This window comes from Triturus cristatus, chromosome 7 (genome assembly GCF_964204655.1).
Source record: "Triturus cristatus chromosome 7, aTriCri1.1, whole genome shotgun sequence".
Lineage (NCBI taxonomy): Eukaryota > Metazoa > Chordata > Amphibia > Caudata > Salamandridae > Triturus > Triturus cristatus.
The window spans coordinates 1,461,810,380-1,461,834,592 of NC_140590.1; positions in this window are offsets into that span (position 1 = coordinate 1,461,810,380).

A 24,213-nucleotide genomic window follows, 5' to 3' on the forward strand; every position below is an offset into this window, starting at 1 on the left:
GCAGGTCGTCACTCAAATGCCTGTTGATGTTGAAGATACTGTCCATTTGACCGGGGAGCAAAGCAGATTTAATGATACTTGCCTACAACTTTATCATCTGGGACACAGACTGCCAGAATGTGCTGGAATCTCCCCCTCTTCCTTTCAAGCTCTCAAAAAGTTGAACAACCCTTTTGATCACAAAATGCCAGACACCAATATTCTTGCAATGGCTGAACGTGGACTCATTTGTAAGCACCGAAGAGCAAAGGCATCCATAGAAAGGCATAGAAAATGTGATTTCTTTTGAGATGCTCTGATTTCTGTATTGTCTTCCTCCAGTAGCGGCTCACTTGGGCCGTGCTGTGGGGCGGTGAGGCGCGGAAGGGCAGGGTGAGGGGGAAGCAAACACAAACATACGACAGAACAGAGGAACGTAATAATTACTTTCCTCCGTTCCGTCCTATGTCCATGTTTGCTACCCCCCACTCTCCCCCTCCCCCACCCCACCTCACCGCCCCGCAGCACGCCCTATGCGAGCCGCTACCGTCTTCCTCACAGACTGTTATTCCTTTGGGGGACACTCAAGGCGGTCACGCGTATTTCAATTGCAAGCCTACCCATGGCTGCCTTTGGAATGGACTGGACTGGAACTTGATATCCAGGGTACATTGTGCATTGTATAAGACATTTTGATGATCACCCACTAGAACAGAGAAAGTGTCGGAAGCAACATCTCTATTAATGACAGAACATTGGGATGCCTATGCAAAGATGTTAGTCCATAATAAAATGGCTTGCAGATACCTTCTAGTGGCTAAAGACGGGGTAGGGGGTGGTTGTGTCATTGTACGGGCCAAGTGATGCTCATATCTCCCCAATACCTCTCTCAGCATGCATGAACAGATAGATAATATTAAGGAACTTGTGAAGGCATTACCTGAAATGCAATCAGGCTGACTTGAGTCGAAGAGGATGGGAAAGAAGTAACTTAAATCCTTTCTTGGTATTTTCTTGATTGTGATCACTTTCTATGTTATTAATGAATTAATTTTATGCTTCAACCAATGCTCAAGCAAAAATAAGGGCACTGCCAATTAATTTTTGCTTGCTGCTTCTCAGTATTATGTAGGAAGGGATTGTGATGACATAAGAAAGAAATGGTGAGATTCTAGTCAATATCCGTAGATTTAAGTTTTCCTAATGGAAAAAGGGAGATCAATGAAATCATATTTTATTATGCTATACTATGCTCAGTATATGGTTGAAGAGAATCAATTATATGTAATATATTCATAAAAGAAGCGTGTGAAAACAATACACCACAATGCGTGTACACCCTGTGTGCAGTTGCAAAGCAATCATTTCATTCTGAATAAACCTTTATGTTGTATTAGGTTTTCTGACAACTTTTCAAGGCCATGTTAAGCCCAGGAGTCATTATGTTTCATGAAGAACATCGCACGTTTTAGCAAGCGTAACCATGTTTTCAAACCTGGCAAGTGAAGAATCACTGTTTGTGAAAATGAATGTTATCTTCCTTCCAAGGTCGTTCAAGCCCTTCCTCTGAGGAAAAGTTCCAGACACCTGCATGTTAGATAAGTTTGTGCTGAAACTAATTAATTGCTGTCACAGCACCTTCTCACATGACTTTTATTTGATGAAAATGTATATATACTATATCAAAATTTGCATGTTTTAGCACACTTCTCCACCTGACCATTTTTCTATCTTGAATCCACGACAGTTCAGATGACAATTGTCCTTTCTGTATTTTTGCTTTGCTTGACTATTTTCCAGTAAAAGTTATTTGGAGTTGGGCTTCCCTATGTGCTGTGTTCAATTTTTTATACCCCACAAAATTCAGTTGAAACATGCTTTTTGTGAGTCAATCATTACCAGCAAAATGAGGGAAACATCCACCAAATTTGAGTGGCTTAAAAGATATGCTGTGTGTCCAACATGTCTTCAAGGCTTATGTCTATTATCTTGTGACTGGTGTGAGAAAATTGACCACAGGTGAAGCATCTTGAATTACCACAAGTCTATGGGACACTGTCACAATGACAGGAAGATGACATCAGTTATGTCATCAATGATGTCATATGAGATGTCTTCAGTGATGTCATCAAATAAGTCAGCTAACATGTCATGAGTGATGTAATATGTGAGGTAATAAGCAGTGCATGGAGCAGGCGCAGGTTATAGTTAGTTCAGTTGATTACAGCTTGTGAATTGTGTGGTGTCATGAGGCTATGTACACTAGGACCCTTGCGGTTCTGGATGGACTCAACAAGGAATTAGGTAACTCACTTGTCAGTGTTAAGTGTGGTTATTATCGGTTATGATGTCATGAAAAGGCAGTATGTGAATGTATGCTGAGGAATAAACATGTACAATCCAGAGCTCTGTATGTGACACACTCATTTGTATGCTCCCAGGACTGCGGAGGATTCTACAACTGGTGACAAGTAGGGGATCTGTTCCCTGAAGAAACGAGACTGCTCTCACTGAAAGTTTGCAAAGCTACAGCAAACTGCTCGTGCATGCCACATGCACTCAAGTCGATAAGAAGCAGTCCGACATTGGCGTGTGTGGAGTCGAAGCCCCACTCCAGCCCATATACGGCACTCTAAGAAGTTAAAGGCGCTGCTGAGGAGCACATTTGAAAACCCTGGTGAGTTCAAAAGAAGAGATATTGGGCCACAGCATAACATAGAGCCATCATTGATACAAACCAAAATGCTAAAGGTATGATGCACAAAGCTAAAGGCAGTCATGAACAAGCACAAGAGACTAAACTGTTACTTACCATCAAAAAGAAGATGGTGCTTTACAACCTCTGATTAGGCATTGATGACCCAAGTGCAAGAAGCTGGCCAGTGCTTGCAGAAGGTACCGGACAAGAAGAACAGCTGACGTCATCCAAACAGCATATGCACTTGACAACAGTAGAAAAGAGAGTAAAGTACATTGAACCTGTGTTTTTGAAACCACCACCGCCATTCAACACAGCTAAGAAGCAGAATATTGGTGCCAGGAGGACTGCATGGATTGAGAAGTTTGATGACTTCACAGATGCCTCTGAAGAAGCAGCTGATAAGAAAGTCATCAAATATTTAAGGAACCCTGCCGGAGTGAAAGAAGTGTTGAAGAAAATCTTGCAGACCGATGGGATATCGTACAGTCAGGTCTAAGAAGCATTGGGAAATAAGTTTAATCAGATGCTAATTGTAGACTATTAAAGGAAGATTTTCAGTCAAGCAAGACAGCAAGCTGGAGAAACGATGGATGCGTTTGTTGAAATACCTGTTGTGCTTATTAAAGACTGCAAGTTTAGTGAATTTAATAATGAAGAAGCCATACATCACTGAGTCATCAATGGCTGTCTTTTAGACTTTTTCACAAGACGCATCATGAGAGAGATGCTCAGCTTAGAGAAAGTACTAATGGCTGCAAGAGCCGAGGAAAGATCAAATCGACAAGCCCCTGATATGGAAGCTGGACCAGTGAAAAATGAATCAGCATTGGTCATGAAAAGCAAGGACAAGTACAAGGTAGATGCATGCAAGTCAATGGCTCCAAAGAAGAAAAACTGTTTACAATGTGGGTTTTCATTTCCCCATGAAGGCAAATGTCCAGCCTTGGAACAAACATGCAAAGATTTTGGTAAAGAAAACCACTTTGTAATGGTTTGCTAAGCAAAAGAGAAACTAACTATGCCACAGTGAGAAGAGAAAATGGACACCAAAAGGTTCCAGAAAAATTCTCGCCATGCCCACAAGCCAAAAAGAAACATCAATTACGACAAGTAGAACCGAACAAAGTTGATTGTTGTTAAATTAATTCTACAAAGTCTCGTCAACGTCATTATCGAGAGCCAGTGAAAAAGATGGATGTGCGATGATGGCATTGACCAAGGAATTACAGGCACAAGTAGATTTCGTTGCTTCCAAAGAAGAACAAAAGACAAAGGCAAACCACCACACAAAACAACAGAATTCATTTGGACATTGTCCAATATTACAATTAAGGTCAACGTTTGCCCCATAACCTTGATCATAAAGAGTAGTCCGTCAAAGAAAATTGTGCTGATTGAAAAGTTCAACAGCCTACCTCTTGTGCCACCCAAAAGTATATACGTGGGATGCTTCTAAACCATTGCAGAGTCAAGGATGATTCATAGTAACAATGAGACATAAAACAGTATCAGTTAAAGAACTGTTTGACGTTCTTCCAGGAACTTCATCCAGTGCCTGTTAACTCAGTTTTGCCACTGCTGCTGACATGGGACTGATATCTCTTAATTACAAGATCCACACTCAATCTTAAGTTGTGAGTCAGTTTCCGTAGTTATTTCATGGCATAGGTAGGCTAAAAACAATGAAAGTGTGACTTCACATCAATGAGGAAGTTCAGCCGGTTGCCCAACTGCATCGCAAAATTGCTTCACACTTGAAAGAAGCTGTTGAGAAAGTACTTGAAACATGACATCATTGAGTGCTCCACCAGTCGACACTGTGGGTTTTGCCCATAGTGGTATTGCTCAAAAAGGGCAGTGGATGTGCAGTGCACATCTGTGTTGGTATGCACCAGGCCAACAAAGCAATAGAAAGGCATCCTGGTCCACACATAGCGGACATGATCATGCAACTGAATGGTGCCAAAGTCTCCTCCTGTCTTGACCTGAATAAGGGATACAATCAGCCCAAGTAGAGAAAAACAGCGAGTTCATACTACTTTTTTGATTCATGTTGGTTTGTTCAGATGCAAGAGGTTGTATTTTGGAGTGTCCTAAGCTGCAGAAATATTTCAGGATGTTATGCATTGAATAATTCAACCTGTCATGCATGCTTATAACTACAATGATGACATACTGGTATTTGGGGCTATGCAAAAGGAGCATGAAAAGGCTCTTACACATGTGTGCCAGTTACTTGCTGAAGCAGGTCTCAGTTTAAATGCAGCTAAGTCTGAGAACCAAACTCAAATTCTTTGGTCACGTATTCTCTGATGGAGGAATGACTCCTGACCTAGACAAACTGCAAGCACTATCAGCTACCTGCCCCTCACCATGCTGCGATCCTTCTTAGGCATGGTCAGTTATTGCTACTGTGAGTGACCCATTGAGAGACTGGACAAAATAAGATGTTCTTTTCCAATGGTTTGCTGAATGTGATCAAAGCTTCAAAAGAATAAAACATGATGGAAAATGCACACCCAATGGCTTTTTTTGACCCCAAAATACATACTGAGATCACTGAGATTCATTTTCCATACAAACCAATGCAAATACCAATTTGTGTTGGTTTGTGAATCCCAAACAAGGTTTAGGGTTGGTTTAGCGTTACAAAAGTAACACTAACCCTATGCTAAACCTTGGAGAATCTGAGCCTGAGTGTGATTCCTGTGCCTAGATGAGCAAGTCGAGAGGGAACTAAAAGTACCATCTTTACAACTGCCTGTCCCCAAACTGACACAGCACCCATTAACAATGTCTGATCTTCCTGAACATGCCTGGTAAAAAGTTGCAGTTGATTTCTTTAGACCTTTAGGTAGTAATTGAGGTAAACGACCAAAATATAGAATCCAAAATATAGACAGGACAGAATATCGACTCCAAAATATGGATATGACAGAATATCGATTACCAAAATATAGATAGGACAGAATATCGAAATTGGGGCATGAAATATCGATTTCCATAATATCGAATTTAAAATATCGATTTCCATAATATCGAAAACATTTTAGTGTTATGTATGGTAGTATATGTGTTAAATTATGTATTGTTTTTGTAATGTGTGTTTTTTTTTAAAGTAATTAATGTTATGTAATTTAATTTTTGCGTAATGTAATTCCGTAGCGGTTTGTGGGTTTCTAGGGGAATAGGGTGGGAAGTAATTTAATTATAGTAAAATAAATATTAATTATTATTTATATGTATTGATAATTAATTGATTGATAATTAATTATTAATTGGTAATTAATTTTTATTAATTGGTAATTAATTTTCATTAACCCCTTCGATGCTCATGACGGAGCGATTCCGTCATGAGCATCGGTTGGGCTGTGCTCATGACGGAATCGCTCCGTCATAAGCACAACCCCTGGGGGAAGCGCTGGCGCTTCCCCCTTGGGGCATCGATCTTGCCCCCACAGAGGGGGATGGCAGCGGAAGAGTTTCCGCTGCCACCCCCGACATCCCCACGCTTCCTCATGACGTTAGCGCACACAGCGTGCGCCAACGTCATCAGGAAGCGCTGGGACGCCTGGAAGCCATTTGCTACCAGGCATCCCAGCAAGGAGTAAGTTTTGCTGTCCGGTGGGACTGCGGGGGGGGGATTTTTTCAAGTATTGAGGCATAGGGGAGAGGAAAGAGTATTTCCTCTCCCCTAATGTCTCAATACAGGGCATTCCTGCAGCACGACCGCGCACAAGGGCAATGGTCGCTTCCTTTAGGGGGCAATTATGTGTAAGACTTTTCTGCCCCCCCCCCTGGGGCCCAATCGTCTAGTTTTTTTGGCGTTTCTGGCCCCAGGAGTGGCAAAAAACCCACTAGAGCCAGGGATTGTTATTTTTTGTAAACGGAAGCGACCCCTTATGGAAGGGTCGCTTCCAGCCCTTAAATTTAAAAAAAATGTGTACTCTGCCCCCCTGGGGGCAGATCGGCTTGTGTTTTTGGCCTGTCTGCCCCCAGGGGGGACAGAATGCCCACTAGACACTAGGCAGTCCTTTTTGTAGCTATAGGAAGCGACCCCTTGGGCAAGGGTCGCTTCCTTACGAGGAACATTTTTTTAAAGTCTTTTCTGCCCCCCCCTGGGGTCTATTTTTGGCGTTTCTGGCCCCAGGAGGGGGCAGAAAAGCCCACTAGAGCCAGGGATTTTTTATTTATGTAAACGGAAGTGGCCCCTTGCAGAAGGGTCACTTCCAGGCCCCTCATTTATTTTAAATGTGTACTCTGCCCCCCTGGGGGCAGATCAGCCCGTGTATTTGGCTTTTCTGCCCCAGGGGGGGCAGAATACCACACTAGACACCAGGGAGTCCTTTTTGTAGCTATAGGAAGTGACCCCTTGGGCAAGGGTCGCTTCCTTACGGGGCAAATTTTTAGAAGTCTTTTCTGCCCCCCCTGAGGACTGTTTTTGGCATTTCTGGCCCCAGGAGGGGGCAGAAAAACCCACTAGAGCCAGGGATCTTTTTAAAAAAAAATTGAAGCAACCCCTTGCGTAAGGGTCACTTCAAGGGGCCTTATTTTTCTTTTAATGCGTATTCAGCCCCACCGGGGGCAGATCGGCCCGTGTATTTGGCTTCTGCCCCCCGGGGGGGGGGGGGGCAGAATTCCCCACTAGAAACCAGGGACGTATTTGAAATTAAAATGGAAGCGACCCCTTGGGCAAGGGTCGCTCCCAGGGGGCAGATTTTTTAAAATAAATTTGGTTATTGTTATTTCTGCCCCTCCTGTGGACAGATCTGCCCCTTTTTTGGTGGCCTTTTTGCCCTAGGCGGGAGGAGGGGCAGAAAATCCTACTAGGCACCAGGGATTAATTTCTTTTGCTAGGGGGGCATATTTCTGTCTGCGGTTTTCTGCCCCGCCCTCAGACAAGCTCACCCGATCCCTTGGGCAAGTTCACCCCCGTTTTTGCACAGCCCTATTAGAAGGCCTATCTGGAAGATTGACCAATTGGGTAGTGGCAGTGTGTTATAATGTTAAGTCTTTTATTTTTTGTGAATTTCAATTGTAATTTTTTCTCCCTTTTTGTTCTAGTTGAAGGCTTTTGCTCTTTAGACTGTTCCAGGTTGCGGTTTCGTTACTTTTGGTTCTGCTGTTTGTGTAGTTGCTTGTGTTTGGTAATAGACTTTTTTTTGTACATTGTAAATCTTTTTCATTTCTCTGCATGAATGTGTTTTTTGCAAATGATGTAACATTTGCAGTATGTTTGGCTTCTGTTTTTTGAGTGTCAAAAATTTTTTGCATTTGTGCTCGATGTGTATGTTGTTCTTTTGTGAGTAATTGGTTTTGTTTTTTTTCCTTCTAGTGGGATATCGTTTTTGCTGTCTCTCTGCAGAGTAGGTGCTGGTGAGTGTAGCGGTCTCCTGCAAGAGAATCGTATAGTTTTTTAGTATATTGATCTTTGTGATAAAGGCATGCATTTTTTTACTTACTTATTTTGCACAGTGTTGGTTGTTGCTGACTTGTTTGTGCAGTTTCCTTTCTTAGTAAGGATAATGGCTAGCCGCAGGATTACTGCTCAACAGGTTGTTGGTATGCTTTTTGAGTCATCCTCTGACCATGGTCCAGAGACTGACTCTGATTCTGAGGCAGAGGTGGGAGGGAAAGATTCAGGCAGTGAGTTTTCTCTCCACATGGCATCATCGGATGATGAAGCTACCCTCAGTGTGGATGAAGCTACTCTTAGTGCCGATGAAGTGCCAGTGTTAGAGGAGGACATTGATGTGCCGATAGTGCGGCAAGAGGCATCTGGGCTACAGCCTGGGGCTGCAAAGCTTCCCGTTGGTGTAGTGCGGCAAGAGGCATCTGGCCTGCAAGGCTTCCCGTTGGTGTAGTGCGGCAAGAGGGATCTGGGGCTGCAAGGCTTCCCGTTGGCATAGTGCGGCAAGAGGCATCTGGATTGCAGCCTAGGGTTGCAAGGCTTCCCGTTGAAAGTGCTGACGTCTGGGTTGCCCCAGGGATGGTGCAGCCAGCATTGCCAGACTTTACTGGTGTTCCAGGGTGTAGAGTGAATACTGAAAACTTTTTGCCGATACATTTTTTTCAGTCGTTTATGGATGATGTATTTTTGGCAGAGATTGTTGAGCAGACTAATTTGTATGCCAAACAGATTTTGAGGGACAACAGTGCCAGCCTTAAGCCCCACTCTAGAGCTACCCGGTGAACTCCCACAAATCAGGATGAGATGAAGAAGTTTTTGGGTTTAACTTTTTTGATGGGCTTGCTAAGGAAGTCATCAATGTCTTCATATTGGTCTACTAGTACCTTGATGGCAACTGCTATATTTCCGGCAGTCATGAGTCGTGATTGGTATTTGCTTCTGCTTCGGATGATGCATTTTGTCGATAATGGTTTAGCGTTGCCACGAGATCACCCTGATTGTGACCATCTTTTTAAGATTCGGCCTGTCCTTGATCACTTTTTTGATCAATTTTCTGAGATCTATGCTCCAGGGAAAGAAATAGCAGTGGATGAGTCTTTGGTGTTGTTCAAGGGCCGCTTGGTTTTTAGGCAATACATTCCTAGTAAGAGGGCGCGCTATGGAATTAAGCTGTATATGCAATGTGACAGTAGGACTGGATATGTCTCTTATTTCAGGGTGTACACCGGTAAGGAATCCAGGATTAACCCCCCTGGTTGTATGTCCACTTTTGGAGTTACTGAGAAAATTGTGTGGGAACTTGGTAGAGGATTTTTTAACAAAGGCCACCATTTATATGTAGATAACTTCTACACTGGTGTGCGGTTGTTCAGGGAATTGGCCAAAGTGGACACTGTTGCTTGTGGCACAATCTGCTCTAACCGTAAAGGATTCCCAAAAGAACTTGTTTGTCAAAAGCTTGTGCGGGGACAGTGCAGTGCGTTGCGTTGCGAGGAGTTTCTAGCTGTGAAGTTTTCAGACAGGAGAGATGTCTACATGCTAACTACCATCCATGATTAAAGCACTTCACCTGTGACTGTTTGGGGTCAGGTTGATGAAGTGCGCAAACCTGTGTGCATTTTAGACTATAATAGGCACATGGGTGGTGTTGACAGAGTAGATCAGAGGTTGGAACCTTACGCTGCTCTTCGTAAGGCTTACATTTGGTACAAGAATTTGGCTATCCATCTTTTCCACTTGGCAACCTTCAGTGCTTTTGTTGTGTTCTAGGATTCTTGTCCTGAGTCAAAAATGACTTTTGCTAAGTTTCAGGAATCTGTAATAGGCAGCCTTGTGTTAGTGGAACAGGCAAGTGTTCCTAGAGTTAGAGTGGTGGAGGATGTTGATAGATTGAAAGATCGCCATTTTCCTGATCACATTCCTCCCACACCCTCAAAAGACTTTCCCAGTAGGAGATGTAGAGTCTGTTGGCGAAGAGGTACACGGAAGGAGACTCGTATGTACTGTCCCGAGTGTCCTTCTAACCCTGGGCTGGGTGTGCCTGCTTGTTTTAGAATGTACCACACGCAAAATAATTTTTGGGAGCATCAATGATTGGTAAAGTGACCTGCCTGGCGTCTATTGTTTAATATTTTTTGTTCAGTTTCAAGGTTGGCATTTGTGTAGTGTATTTAGTTTCAGTTTTTTTTGTTAGTAGATTTGTATCTATTTGCAATTTGTTTGTGTTTTCTTATTTATATAAAAAAAAATCCTAAATGTGTTGGCGGTGTGCGTGGACTGGCGCATGGTTAATGGTGTGGTGTGCGTGGACTGGCGCTTGGCTGGCGGTGTGCATGGACTGGCGAGTGGACTGGCGCTTGGCTGGCGGTGTGTTTGTACTGGGGCTTGGCTGGCGGTGTGCGTGGACTGGCACATGGCTGACAGTGTGGTGTGCGTGGACTGGCGCTTGGCTGGCGGTATGCGTGGACTGGCGCTTGGCTGGCGGTGTGGTGTGCATGGCCTGGCGTTTGGCTGGTGGTGTGCGTGGACTGGCGAAATGCTGGCAGTCTGTTTGTACTGGCGCTTGGCTGGCGGTGTGGTGTGCATGGCCAGGCACTTGGCTGGCGGTGTGCGTGGACTGGCGCATGGCTGGCGGTGTGTTTGTACTGGCGCTTGGCTGGTGGTGTGGTGTGCATGGCCTGGCACTTGGCTGGCGGTGTGCGTGGACTGGCGCATGGCTGACAGTGTGGTGGGCGTGGACTGGTGCTTGGCTGGCGGTATGCATGGAATGGCGCTTGGCTGGCGGTGTGGTGTGCATGGCCTGGAGCTTGGCTGGCAGTGTGCGTGGACTGGCGCATGGATGACAGTGTGGTGTGTGTGGACTGGCACTTGGCAGGCGGTATGCGTGGACCGGCGCTTGGCTGGCGGTGTGGTGTGTATGGCCTGGAGCTTGGCTGGCGGTGTGTGTGGACTGGCTCATGGCTGACAGTGTGGTGTGCGTGGACTGGCACTTGGCTGGCAGTGTGCGTGGACTGGCGCTCGGCTGGCGGTGTGTTTTTGTACTGGCACTTGGCTGCCAGTGTGTTTGAACTGGTGCTTGGCTGGCGGTTTGCGTGGACTGGCGCATGGATGACAGTGTGGTGTGTGAGTAGTGACTAGCTGCTGGTAACTACACAGACTGCTAGCCAAACGCCACTCAACACAATCTGTGAACTGGTGTGGTTGCTGTGTCAGGAATGTGGGCGTGTGAAAGTGATGGGCCCATCAATGGCGCTGTCTGCTGGTTTGAGCGTTGTAATGTGCTGGGCCCGCGGCTGGCGTGTAAATGGTTTTGTATGTGTCCCACGTATGAAAGGTGTTTGAATGGCCTGTAAAGAGGTTGGTGCCTTTTCGTGGCTTTACAGCTCACGAGCTGTGAGTCAATGGTTCCGTTTCTCGTTCTTTCAATTAACAGTGCATTTCATTTTTGTGAAATCTCTGGTTAATACAACTGTATATACTGAACCATCACTCACCCTTGTGCCAAATCCAACCAGCGTTCCCCCAGGTCTCCTGATAAAAATGGTGCCTCACTTGTGTGGGAGGCCCAAGTACCTGCGACAGGCAAGGGCCCAAAACATTTTTTGATTGGCAATGTTGATGTCGCCTCACTACATTTTGGGCCCTTGCCTGTTGCGGGTACTTGGGCCTCCAACACAAGTGAGGCACCATTTGTATCGGGAGACCTGGGGAAACGCTGGGTGGTGGGAAATTTGTGTGAGCCCGGTGATGCCACAACATTCCCACACAATAATGTGTGAAAAAAGTAATTTTTTCAGCTAAAATTGAGGTTTGCAGGGGATTCTGGGTAAGGAAACGTTGGGGGATCCACGCAGGCCATACCTCCCTGGAAGCCCCCGGGTGTCTAGTTTTCAGAAATGTGTGGGTTTGGTAGTTTTCCCTAGATGGCCGCCGAGCACGGGGCCGAAAACCCAGGTGACCCCCCATGCAAAACCAGGTGGTTTTGAGATAGGCAATTTTGATGTTGCCTCACTACGTTTTGGGCTCTTGCCTGTCGCGGGTACTTGGGCCTCCCACACAAGTGAGGCACCATTTTTATCAGGAGACCTGGGGGAACGCTGGGTGGTGGGATATTTGTGTGAGCCCGGTGATGCCACAACTTTCCCACACAATAATGTGTGAAAAAAGTGATTTTTTTAACTAAAATTGAGGTTTGCAGGAGATTCTGGGTAAGGAAACTTTGGGGGATCCACGCAAGCCATACCTCCCTGGAAGCCCCCGGGTGTCTAGTTTTCAGAAATGTGTGGGTTTGGTAGGTTTCCCTAGATGGCCGCCGAGCACGGGGCCAAAAACTCAGGTGACCCCCTTGCAAAACCAGGTGGTTTTTAAGATCGGCAATTTTGATGTCGCCTCACTACGTTTTGGGCCCTTGCCTGTTGCGGGTACTTGGGCCTCCCACACAAGTGAGGCACCATTTTTATCAGGAGATCTGGGGGAACGCTGGGTGGTGGGAAATTTGTGTGATCCCGGTGATGCCACAACTTTCCCACACAAAGGTGGGGGAAATAAGTGATTTTTTCAGCTAAAATTGAGGTTTGCAGGGGATTCTGGGTAAGGAAACGTTGGGGGATCCACGCAAACCATACCTTCCTGGAAGCCCCCGGGTGTCTAGTTTTCAGAAATGTGTGGGTTTGGTAGGTTTCCCTAGGTGGCGGCAGAGCTAGGATTCACAAACTACTGCTAGGCACTTTGCCAAAAAAGGGTCATTTTTCACTGCGAAATTGAGGTGTGACCACATTGCGTTTTGCGCCGTTTCCTGTCGTGGGCACTAGGCCGACCCACACAAGTGAGGTACCATTTTTCTCGTAAGACTTTGGGGAACGCGGGGTGGGTGGAAATTTGTGGATCCACACAGATTCCAGAACTTTCCACCACAGAAATGTGGGGAAAATGTGTTTTTTCGGACAATATTTTAGGTTTGCAAGTGATTCTGGGTAACAGACCCTGGTGGGAGGCACTCAAGTCACAACACCCTGGATTCCCCTGGGTGGCTAGTTTTCAAAAATGTATAGGTTTGCTAGGTTTCCCAAGGTGCAGACAGAGCTAGGGTTCACAAACTACAGCTAGGCACTTTGCAAAAAAAGGGTCATTTTTCACTGCGAAATTGAGGTGTGACCACGTTGCGTTTTGCACTGTTTCCTGTCGCGGGCACTAGGCCGAACCGCACAAGTGAGGTAACATTTTTCTCTTAGGACTTTGGGGAACGTGGTGTGGGTGGAAATTTGTGGATCCACGCAGATTCTAGAACTTTCCACCACAGAAATGTGGGCAAAATGTGTTTTCTTTGACAATTTTTTAGGTTTGCAAGTGATTCTGGGTAACAGACCCTGGTGGGAAGCACTCAAGTCACCACATCCTGGACTCCCCTGGGTGTCTAGTTTTCAAAAATGTATAGGTTTGCTAGGTTTTCCAAGGTGCCGGCAGAGCTAGGGTTAAAAAACTACAGCTAGGCACTTTGCAAAAAACGGGTCCTTTTTCACTGCGAAATTGACGTGTGACCACACTGCGTTTTGCGCCGTTTCCTGTCTCGGGCACTAGGCCGACCCGCAGAAGTGAGGTACCATTTTTCTCGTAAGACTTTGGGGAACGTGGGGTGGGTGGAAATTTGTGGATCCACGCAGATTCCAGAACATTCCACCACAGAAATGTGGGGAAAATGTGTTTTTTTTCACAACTTTTTAGGTTTGCAAGGGATTCTGGGTAACAGACCCTGGTGGGAGGCAGTCAAGTCACCCCATCCTGGATTCCCCTGGGTGTCTAGTTTTCAAAAATGTATAGGTTTGCTAGGTTTTCCTAGGTGCCGGCAGAGCTAGGGTTCAAAAACTACAGCCAGGCACTTTGCCAAAAAAGGGTCATTTTTTACTGCAAAATTGAGGTGTGACCACGTTGCGTTTTGCACCGTTTCCTGTCGCGGGCACTAGGCCGACCCGCACAAGTGAGGTACCATTTTTCTCGTAAGACTTTGGGGAACGCGGGGTGTGTGGAAAGTTGTGGATCCACGCAGATTCCAGAACTTTCCACCACAGAAATGTGGGGAAAATGTGTTTTTTTGGACAATTTTTTAGGTTTGCAAGTGATTCTGGGTAACAGACCCTGGTGGGAGGCACTCAAGTCACAACATCCTGGATTCCCCTGGGTGGCTAGTTTTCAAAAATGTATAGGTTTGCTACGTTTCCCAAGGTGCAGACAGAGCTAGGGTTCACAAACTACAGCTAGGCACTTTGCAAAAAAAGGGTCATTTTTTACTGCGAAATTGAGGTGTGACCACGTTGCGTTTTGCACCGTTTCCTGTCGCGGGCACTAGGCCGACCCGCACAAGTGAGGTAACATTTTTCTCTTAAGACTTTGGGGAATGTGGTGTGGGTGGAAATTTGTGGATCCACGCAGATTCCCGAACTTTCCACCACAGAAATGTGGCGAAAATGTGTTTTCTTTGACAATTTTTTAGGTTTGCAAGGGATTCTGGGTAACAGACCCTGGTGGGAAGCACTCAAGTCACCCCATCCTGGATTCCCCTGTGTGTCTAGCTTTCAAAAATGTATAGGTTTGCTAGGTTTTCCAAGGTGCCGGCAGAGCTAGGGTTAAAAAACTACAGCTAGGCACTTTGCAAAAAACTGGTCCTTTTTCACTGCGAAATTGACGTGTGACCACGCTGCGTTTTGCGCCGTTTCCTGTCTCGGGCACTAGGCCGACCCCCAGAAGAGAGGTACCATTTTTCTCGTAAGACTTTGGGGAACGTGGTGTGGGTGGAAATTTGTGGATCCACGCAGATTCCAGAACATTCCACCACAGAAATGTGGGGAAAATGTGTTTTTTTTCACAACTTTTTAGGTTTGCAAGGGATTCTGGGTAACAGACCCTAGTGGGAGGCAGTCAAGTCACCCCATCCTGGATTCCCCTGGGTGTCTAGTATTAAAAAATGTATAGGTTTGCTAGGTTTCCATAGAACCCGGCAGACCAATGGTTCAAAAACAACAGCTAGGCACTTTGCCAAAAAAGGGTCATTTTTCACTGCGAAATTGAGGTGTGACCACGTTGCGTTTTGCGCCGTTTCATGTCCCGGACACTAGGCCCACCCACACAAGTGAGGTACCATTTTTCTCGTATGACTTTAGGGAATGCGGGGTGGGTGGAAATTTGTGGATCCACGCAGATTCCAGAACTTTCCACCACAGAAATGTGGGGAAAATGTGTTTTCTTTGACAATTGTTTAGGTTTGCAAGGGATTCTGGGTAACAGAACCTGGTGGGAGGCAGTCAAGTCACCACATCCTGGATTCCCCTGGGTGTCTGTTTTTCAAAAATGTATAGGTTTGGTAGGTTTCCCTGGGTGCCGGCAGAGCTAGGGTTCAAAAACTACAGCTAAGCACTTTGCCAAAAAAGGGTCATTTTTCACTGCGAAATTGAGGTGTGACCACGTTGCGTTTTGCGCCGTTTCATGTCGCGGACACTAGGCCAACCCACACAAGTGAGGTACCATTTTTCTCGTAAGACTTTGGGGAACGCGGGGTGGGTGGAAATTTGTGGATCCACATTGATTCCAGAATTTTCCACCACAGAAATGTGGGGAATATGTACTTTTTCTGTCAATTTTTTAGGTTTGCAAGGGATTCTGGGTAACAGAACATGGTGGGAGGCACTCAAGTCACCCCATCCTGGATTCCCCTGGGTGTCTAGTTTTCAAAAATGTATCGGTTTGCTACGTTTCCCTAGGTGCCGGCAGAGCTAGGGTTAAAAAACTACAGCTAGACACTTCGCAGAAAAAGGGTAAATTTTCATGGTGAAAATGTGGTGTGTTAACGTTGGGTTTTGAGCCATTTCCTGTCGTGGGCACTATGCCTACCCACACAAGTGAGTTACCATTTTTATTGGGAGACTTAGGGTAAATCAGTTTTGTAAAGCAACTGCTATTACCTATTGATTTTTTATGCATTTCTGCCTTCCAAATGAAAGACATTGTGTAAAAAAAAAGTCATTTTGAAAAATGACCGATAATTCTCATGCTAGTATGAGTATTCCCAATTTCGAAAATGTGCAAATATGTACTGTTTCTAAGCTCTATAATTTGCTCCCATTTCAGAAATACATAGGTGTCTTTCATACCGATTTTTCCATCTATACATTTTCCCACAATAATTGCTATATACCCGGAACATAATAAAAAACCATTGCAAATTGCTGCTCAGTTTTTGACTCTGGGTTCGTCGGGTTCTTGGTGAACATACAAGTCCTATATATCCCCACAACCAGGAAGGTCCAGCGGATGTAATGGTATATTGCTTTCAAAGATCTGTCATAATTAGAAGTAGTTACAGGTGAAAATGTTGACACAAAAGTCTGTTTTTTTCAACTAAGTTTCCATTTTTCCTATATTTAACTGTCAGTTTCTACAAAGAAACCTTGATGGATCTACACAAATGACCCCTTGCTGAATTCAGAATTTGGTTTACTTTTCTAAAATGTATAGCTTTCCAGGATCCATTATTTCTTTCACAACAATTTCTACCATTAACTGGAAGGATGTTGAAAGCACAAAAAATAGCATAAATAGGCTATGTCCCAGAAAAATGCCAAAACTGTGTAAAAAATGTTGGTTTTGTGACAAAAGTCCGTCATTCCCTAAAAGCTGGGAAAATGGTGATTTCAGCCCCACAAACCCTTTTTTGATACCATTTGCAGAGAAAAACCCAGACGCTTTCATTTGCAGCCCGTTTTTCCCATTTTTCACAAACAAAACAACATTTTTCTGTATTTTGGATAATTTCTGGGACCCCTCCTGGGGACTCCACAAACCCTGGGTACCTTTAGAATCCCCATGATGTTGGAAGAAAAGGACGCATATTTGGCGTGGATACCTTATGTGGTCAAAAAGTTACAGTGGCCTAAGCGCGCACTACCCCAAATAGCCCAAAAAAGGCTTAGCACAGGTGGGGAAAAGGCCTAGCAGCGAAGGGGTTAATTGGTAATTAATTTTTATTAATTGATTAATTGATAATTATGTTAATTGCATTTTTTATTATTAGGAGCGGGTTGTGGGTTTATAGGGGAATTGGGTGGGAAGTAATTTAATTGTAATAAAGTAAATATTAATTTGTATTTATGTGTATTGATAATTAATTGATAATTAATTATTAATTAGTCATTCATTTTATTAATTTCTAATTAATTTGTAATAATTGCTAATTAATGTTTATTAATTGGTAATTATTTTTTATTAATTGATTATAATGTTAATTGTAGTTTTTTTATTATTGGGAGTGGGTTGTGGGTTTATAGGGGAATTGGGTGTGAAGTAATTTAATTGTAATAAAGTAAATATACATTTTTACTTATATATATTGATAATTAATTGATAATTAATTATTAATTGGTAATTATTTTTAGAAATTGGTAATTCATTTTTTTCAATGGTAATTATTTTTTATTAATTGGTCATTATTTTTAATTAATTTTTTATTTGTATTGATAATTAATTTAATCTTAAATCATTACTTTTCCTACTGTTGCATTCTCAGGAGTGGGAATAGTAAATTTTACCCTCCTGCTATCCAACGCTTTCCCTACTGTTGCACTCACTGGAGTGGGAATAGTAATTTTTACCCTCCCGCTATCCAACGCTTTCCCTACTGTTGCACTCTCTGGAGTGGGAATAGTAATTTTTACCCTCCCGCTATCCAACGCTTTCCCTACTGTTGCTCTCTTTGGAGTGGGAATAGTAATTTTTACCCCTACGCTATCCAACGTTTTCCCTACTGTTGCACTCACTGGAGTGGGAATAGTAATTTTTACGCTCTCACTATCCAACAAAATCTCTACTTTTATTACATTACATTTATTATTTTTACATTTTAAGCTTTTTTATATTTTTTAAGTATGTTTTATTTAATTGTTTTTAATATTTAATTACTTTCATATTATTTTTAATACATTAAAAAAATGTGATATTTTAGTTTACAATGGGGCATATTATCAAGACAAGTGATAAAATTACCGCCCCTTTAGCAGCAGAAAACCGCAGCTAAAACGGCGATAATGGGCTTGATAATAAGCTCTATGGAATTCCAATTGAAGCTCAGGTTAGATGTCGTTCACATCTAACCTGGGCTTCAATTGGAATTCCATAGAGCATATTATCAAGCCCATTATCGCGGTAAAGTGGCGATAATTTTATCGCCTGTCTTGATAATATGCCCCTAAATTTTAACATTCTATATTTTGGAATCAATATTTTAGTACTTACCTGCTTGTAGATAGGGATTCTATATTCTGTACTTCGATATTTTGGAGTCGATATTTTGGGCATTCTATATTATGTCCCTCGATATTTAGTCACTGAACCAATAATTGATGAGTATTCTTTATTTTCCTCCAGTAGACGAGTTATCATCAAGTACCCATGACAAAGTCATCGAGAGGCTGGATGACATTTTTGCAGCGTAGGATATCACAACCATTTTCAAAGTTGACAATGCCCAGTGTCATTAGCAAAGAATTCAAGAATTTCTGCTCAAACTAAATGTCAAGCATCAAAAGAGCACACCTCTGTGGCCCCAAACTAATGATGTTGTGGAATGATTCATGGGTACCCTCAAACAGTTAATTCAATGAGCCTCGATAGAGGGAATCAATTTAAACAAGGCCCTGTGTCAAGCCCTCCGTATCTATTGTTCAACTCCTCACTCCACAACTGGTGAGAGCCCTGCCCCCTTGCTATTTGGGAGAATCTTCGGAACTAAACTGCCCCAGTGTATAGTAGACCGAACTTTGAATGCTGATAAGGTTCATGGCACAGACCCTTCTTAGTAGTTGCAGGTGAAAACAAATGGCGATCATCATTGATGAGCTCAGGAAACAGCCTTTGATGAAGGTGATAGGGTCCTGGTCCAGCAGAAACAAAAGCGGAAAACAAACACTCCGTTGGATGTCGATCCTTTGAGGGATGTCACTTACAAAAGACATATGGCGACAGCGTTTCATCCAGAAATGTCCATCACACTGGACTCGTCACACTTTAAGCACCTACCTCAAAGGTTGTCAGCTCCTGCAATCATGAATGAAGTGACCCCGCCTGACAGTCCAGATCAAGCATCAGAACCTGTGTCATAAGTACGCAATCAGAGTACATCTCTACCATCTCATGCCACTCGATCTGGTTGGATAGTACAAGCGCCTTAATGTCTTATTGAAGAAATATGATGTGATTATTGTTTGTACTTTTTATTTAACAAGGGGGAAGAGGTACTGTCGTAAGACTATGGGGCATATTCTCAAGGATCTATCGCTGAGCTATCGGCACTTTATCACAGCCAAATTCGCAATAAATTCACCGCCCCATTCACAAGCTGGTGCTAACAGCCCATATCACCGGTTTACCTGCGATAGCAGTCGCAAAAAACATCGCCACAGTTGACCCCGGCAACTAACGCTAATGAGATGCAGAGTAGGTGCTCCCGTGTAAAAAGACGTGACAACACCACTCCACAACATTCTCAACGACCAGCCAGATCAGCGATAAGATCACAAAACATGTGATAAGGCGTGTTAGCAGCAGAATTTTAACACCTGGTCTGACCTGGTGTAAAGTCAGACGACCACCGGCAGCAGCCAAGGGAGCACAGACCATAGCCAAACATGAAGAACAACAGAGGCCCCCAAGCAACTGAACATGCAGCCCGGAGCCCCAATAGGGCAACAACACCCACCACCACCACCCCCAGGACCCCCGCCCCTTGGACAAAGATAATGCACATCAACTCCACGAAACCATGAACCAAACAAATCGCCTGAAGTCGCACATTCACAACACCTAACACACAGGTGTGGCCAGAAAAAGGGAAATCATACTTTCATATCATATAATCCAAATAAAATGTTTATTGCAGATTAAACAAAAAACAAAAATTCCGAAGAGGCACGGCAGCCATTCTGTAAGTCACAGCCTGCAAGACAGAAATACAGATAAGAAGGTGTGTCAAAGTACAGAGAGAGAGAGCGAGAGAGAGAGAGAGAGAGAGAGAGACAGAGAGAGAGAGAAAGGGGGAGAGGGGGAGAGAGAAAAAGAAAGAAGGAGAGGGAAGGAGAGGGAGAGAGAAAGAGAGGGAGAGAGAAAGAGAGAGAAAGAGAGGGAGAGAGAAAGAGAGGGAGCAATAGGGATATAGAAAGAGAGAGAAAGAGAGGGAGAGAGAGGGAGATAGAAAGAGAGAGAAAGAGAGGGAGAGAGAAAGAGAAAGAGAAAGAGAAAGAGAGGGAGAAAGAGTGCCCACACTGCTGACCCCGGCCTCACTGCTCACCTGCTGCCACCGGTGTATCGCCAACCACGTGCTGGTATACACTGCAGTCCCCCTGGTCCCTTATCTGAAACAGTTCACAGAGACATGAATGGCAGAGTCCATACAGTTGCACACGCATCATCACTTGCCCGCCCCTGCGCACACAGGCTGCTGCATCCCAACCCCTGTTCAACCTGGCCTCACTGCTCACCTTCCGACACCGTCGTATCTCCAAGAGGGCACACGAAGTGCCGGTGGGAGCACCAGGCCCGGGACCTGTGACCATGGCACCCTCCACATCATGTAGATCCACACCGCGGGCCACCAGGTCACACACTTGATCCTGGGTCTTGATTATGCAATGGCAGAGACAATATCAGTGCACACAGCATCATCACATGCTGCACACCTGCTCAGCCCTGTAGGTGCCACTAACTCTGTGAACTGCGAGGCAACACCTCATGGTGGGAGGCCCGCACTGCCCACTGGCTCAGGCCTACACTGCGGTCCAGCAGGGTGTGCACTAATCCTCACCAGTCCGGGCCACCAGGATGGGCGCATCATTGCAGGCTGCACAGCTGCTCAGCAGTTCAGGTGCCCCTATCCCACTGCACCGCAAGACACCATCCCGTGGCAGTGTGCCTGTGCCAGCCACAGTGTATCCGGTGCCACCAACTCAGTGCACCGCTAGTCATGGACCCTTCATGATTGAGTCCTGTGGTGCGGCTGCCATCATGTCACCCTCGGCACTGGTCAATGTGAGGTGGCAGGGCTGTAGGCCCTCATGCATAAATGAGAACCACACGGAGACACCCAGTTAGAGAGTGTAAATGGCGTCCAGCATGTGCACTCGGCCCTTTTTATTGGCAGGGTCACATGTCCTGTGACACCTGTGCTGGATGGGTGTGGTGGGGGTGTAAACCAGCCGTGAGGGAGTGGCTGTGGCATGTAGCGTTGTTGTCCCCCTCGTAGGCGTAAGCAGAATGGGCTGTCCTGGTGTATGCCAGTCCAGAGTAAGGGTGTGCACAATGACCCCGGGCGTGGTTCCTTCCTGGGCTGGACAAGGAAGTGACTAATGGATGTGTCCCTGTTGCTGTGTCGGTGCCACCCGGAATGTGATCAGCAATGTGTCACCCTGTGACCCAAGTCCCACAACATGAGCAACACGGACGCAAGGGGAATCACTGACCCTACATTCATCCATACTTCCACACTTGAGTGATCATGGACATGACACATCTGTGTTAACATGAATGTTTATTGCACATTCAGTGAAGTGTTGCAGCTGGAGCAGTACAGGGCCATATAAATCCCAATTCACATTGTTGTCCCGTGGCTACGGCTTCCGTCTGACCACAAGGGCAGCTTCATCCGCATCTTCGTCCACTGCTGTTTCATGTGCCTCACATGTAGGTGGTGGTGGTGGTGTTCTGTCTCCAGCACTGTGTGGCAGTGACACCTCAGGGGCCGGAGGTGAAATGTCTGACTGAGTGGCACTGACACATCAGGAGCCGGAGATGTGAATGGAGTGGTAGCAGCAGCATGCATCAGCGCCAGGCCTTGTGGCAGCAATGCCATGAGGAGGGTCTTGATGGCATTGAGGGACCCAGCTACCTCTCGCTGGTGTGCTGCCATGGCAGCCGCTCTTTCTGCCCACGTCTGCTTCATGTTCTCCATGTGCCTCCGCATGAGTCCCTATTCCCGGGAGAGCTCGCTGGAGGCTCTCTTACTAGACAGTCGCTCTTGTCTCAGAGTCCGGACTCTGGTGATGCCAGCCATGGTTCATCGGAGAGCATGGAGCGGACTGTGGGTGTCCGTTAGGACTGTGAGCGGTCCCGGATGGGACTTAGACACCCACATATGGCATCTAGTTTGTCTGCCATGCGGTCAAACCCCACCTGCACCTGTTCAGCCAGCTTCTCCTGGCACCCCAGCACACAGCATTGGAAGGCCTTGTGTTCGTCGTGGGGGTGCTGGGAGGCAGCTGTGGTGATGGGTGCTGCCTGCTGTGTGTTTTGTGCAGGGGGTGGGTTCTCCTCATAGCAGCTGGGCTGCCCTGCTCCTGGAAGTGGGCTGCGGAGTCTCTCCACGAGCTGTTGGAGGGCGTCGGAGTCGAAGGTGTGGTGGTCCTCTTCGTCATCAAAGAAGAGAGGTTTGGACTGCTCTGCAGGAGTTGTTGGATTTCCCCCTGCAATGTGAAGGGGAGATGCAGTTTAACATTGTGTTCACATGTATGTTGACACATTGTACATGTTTACATTCAGACTGCATGACTGTACATTGTGTTTTGGGGGAGCTGCCTATTTGATGCGGGGCAGTGGACATTCAGACTACAGCACGGATGTGTGTTTGTACTTGCACATTGTAAACTCACAGTGCCCTGTAATGCCAAATGTGATTGCCCAGTTTCTACGCACATGCAGCACCAGTTGTGTCCTCTGTTCTGTTGTGGACGTGTTGCGGTTTGTACCATGACGTTGTCAATGTTGATGTGCTCTGCATGTGATGTGTGTGCCGCATTTTGGGGGAGTCGCCCCTGCAGCTCTGATTTGGCTGTCCCTTGGCCCTTACATGAGGTGTGCCTCTGGCTTCTGTAATTCTGCAGTGTTGGAATGTTGCATTATTGGGTGCATTGGCCTCTTGGTTGGATTTGGGGGTCTGGGGCATGGTTTGTCTGCAGATGTGCTATGCTTAATTGTGCATGTGTGCCATTATGCCCATCTCCCTGTCTCCACAGTCCCAGGTCGTTACTCACCCTGTTGCTGTTGTGTCCGGTCATGTTGAGCAGTGTCCAGTCCCCCAACTCCTGCCACCGTCTCCCCACTGATGACTATGGAAATCATTTCCTCCTTTGAAGTAACCTAATAGTAAACCCATGGGCCTCGGCCGTAAATACAGTTCACCCTGTCTCTAGGCTGGTACGAGCTAAAGCATACAGAAGGGGGGGTAGAGAGAGAGACACGTGATCCGAAGCACGACTGTTCATGAATCAAGATGGCCACAGCATGGCTTTTCGGCCCTTTCTATCGTGCAGGACACGTAGACCAGAGGAGTTACTTTATAAAGCAGTCCTCGATGCATATGGAGTAGAGATACAGTCTAAGATACATTATGCTAACTACACATATTTGACTCGAATCCCACAGAACGGCCCTTTTTAGCATAATGTAGCTATCTAGGGGACTACTCTTCAAAAATTCCCTTGTCTATTTGCATTATGTCATGTATCTCTTTCTGAACTAATTGAGCGTTTACCTTACCCTGGTTCGCTTTAGGAGTAGGTAAGGCAAGGCGGACTTGGGTGGCACAATAGGAACAACAGGCGGGCCCACATTGGATGCAGACACAACAAGTGAAAAGGAAACCTCTTATTCCTAAAAGGCACATGAAGATTTTCCAACCCCAGGTGGTAAGGAGATCCCAGAACCAGCCTGAAATAGACCAGGTTCCGGTCTCCGTGTGAATCTCGGATGCCAATCGATGTAACTTCTGTATGACCAGATGGACTGAGGGGGCGGAGTCAGGTATAGATACACAGCAAGAGCTGCCAATCACTCTACATGCTCCCCCGCGATCGGCTAGGATAACGTCTAAAACAAGGCGGTTCTGAAGTGTCACAAGTCGGGTCGCTTGAAGCTCGACTGTGATATTGGTCAGTATACCAGCAGTGGTATTTACTACTCCCTCTACTACCCTGGGCAGTCTTCTAATTTCTTTACTGGTCACAATGGGTCCCCTCATAGGCATAACTCCCTTTATTATATCAACAAAATGTTGGGCAGGGGTATCAGTCTGGTCAGTGGCATCTCCATTAGT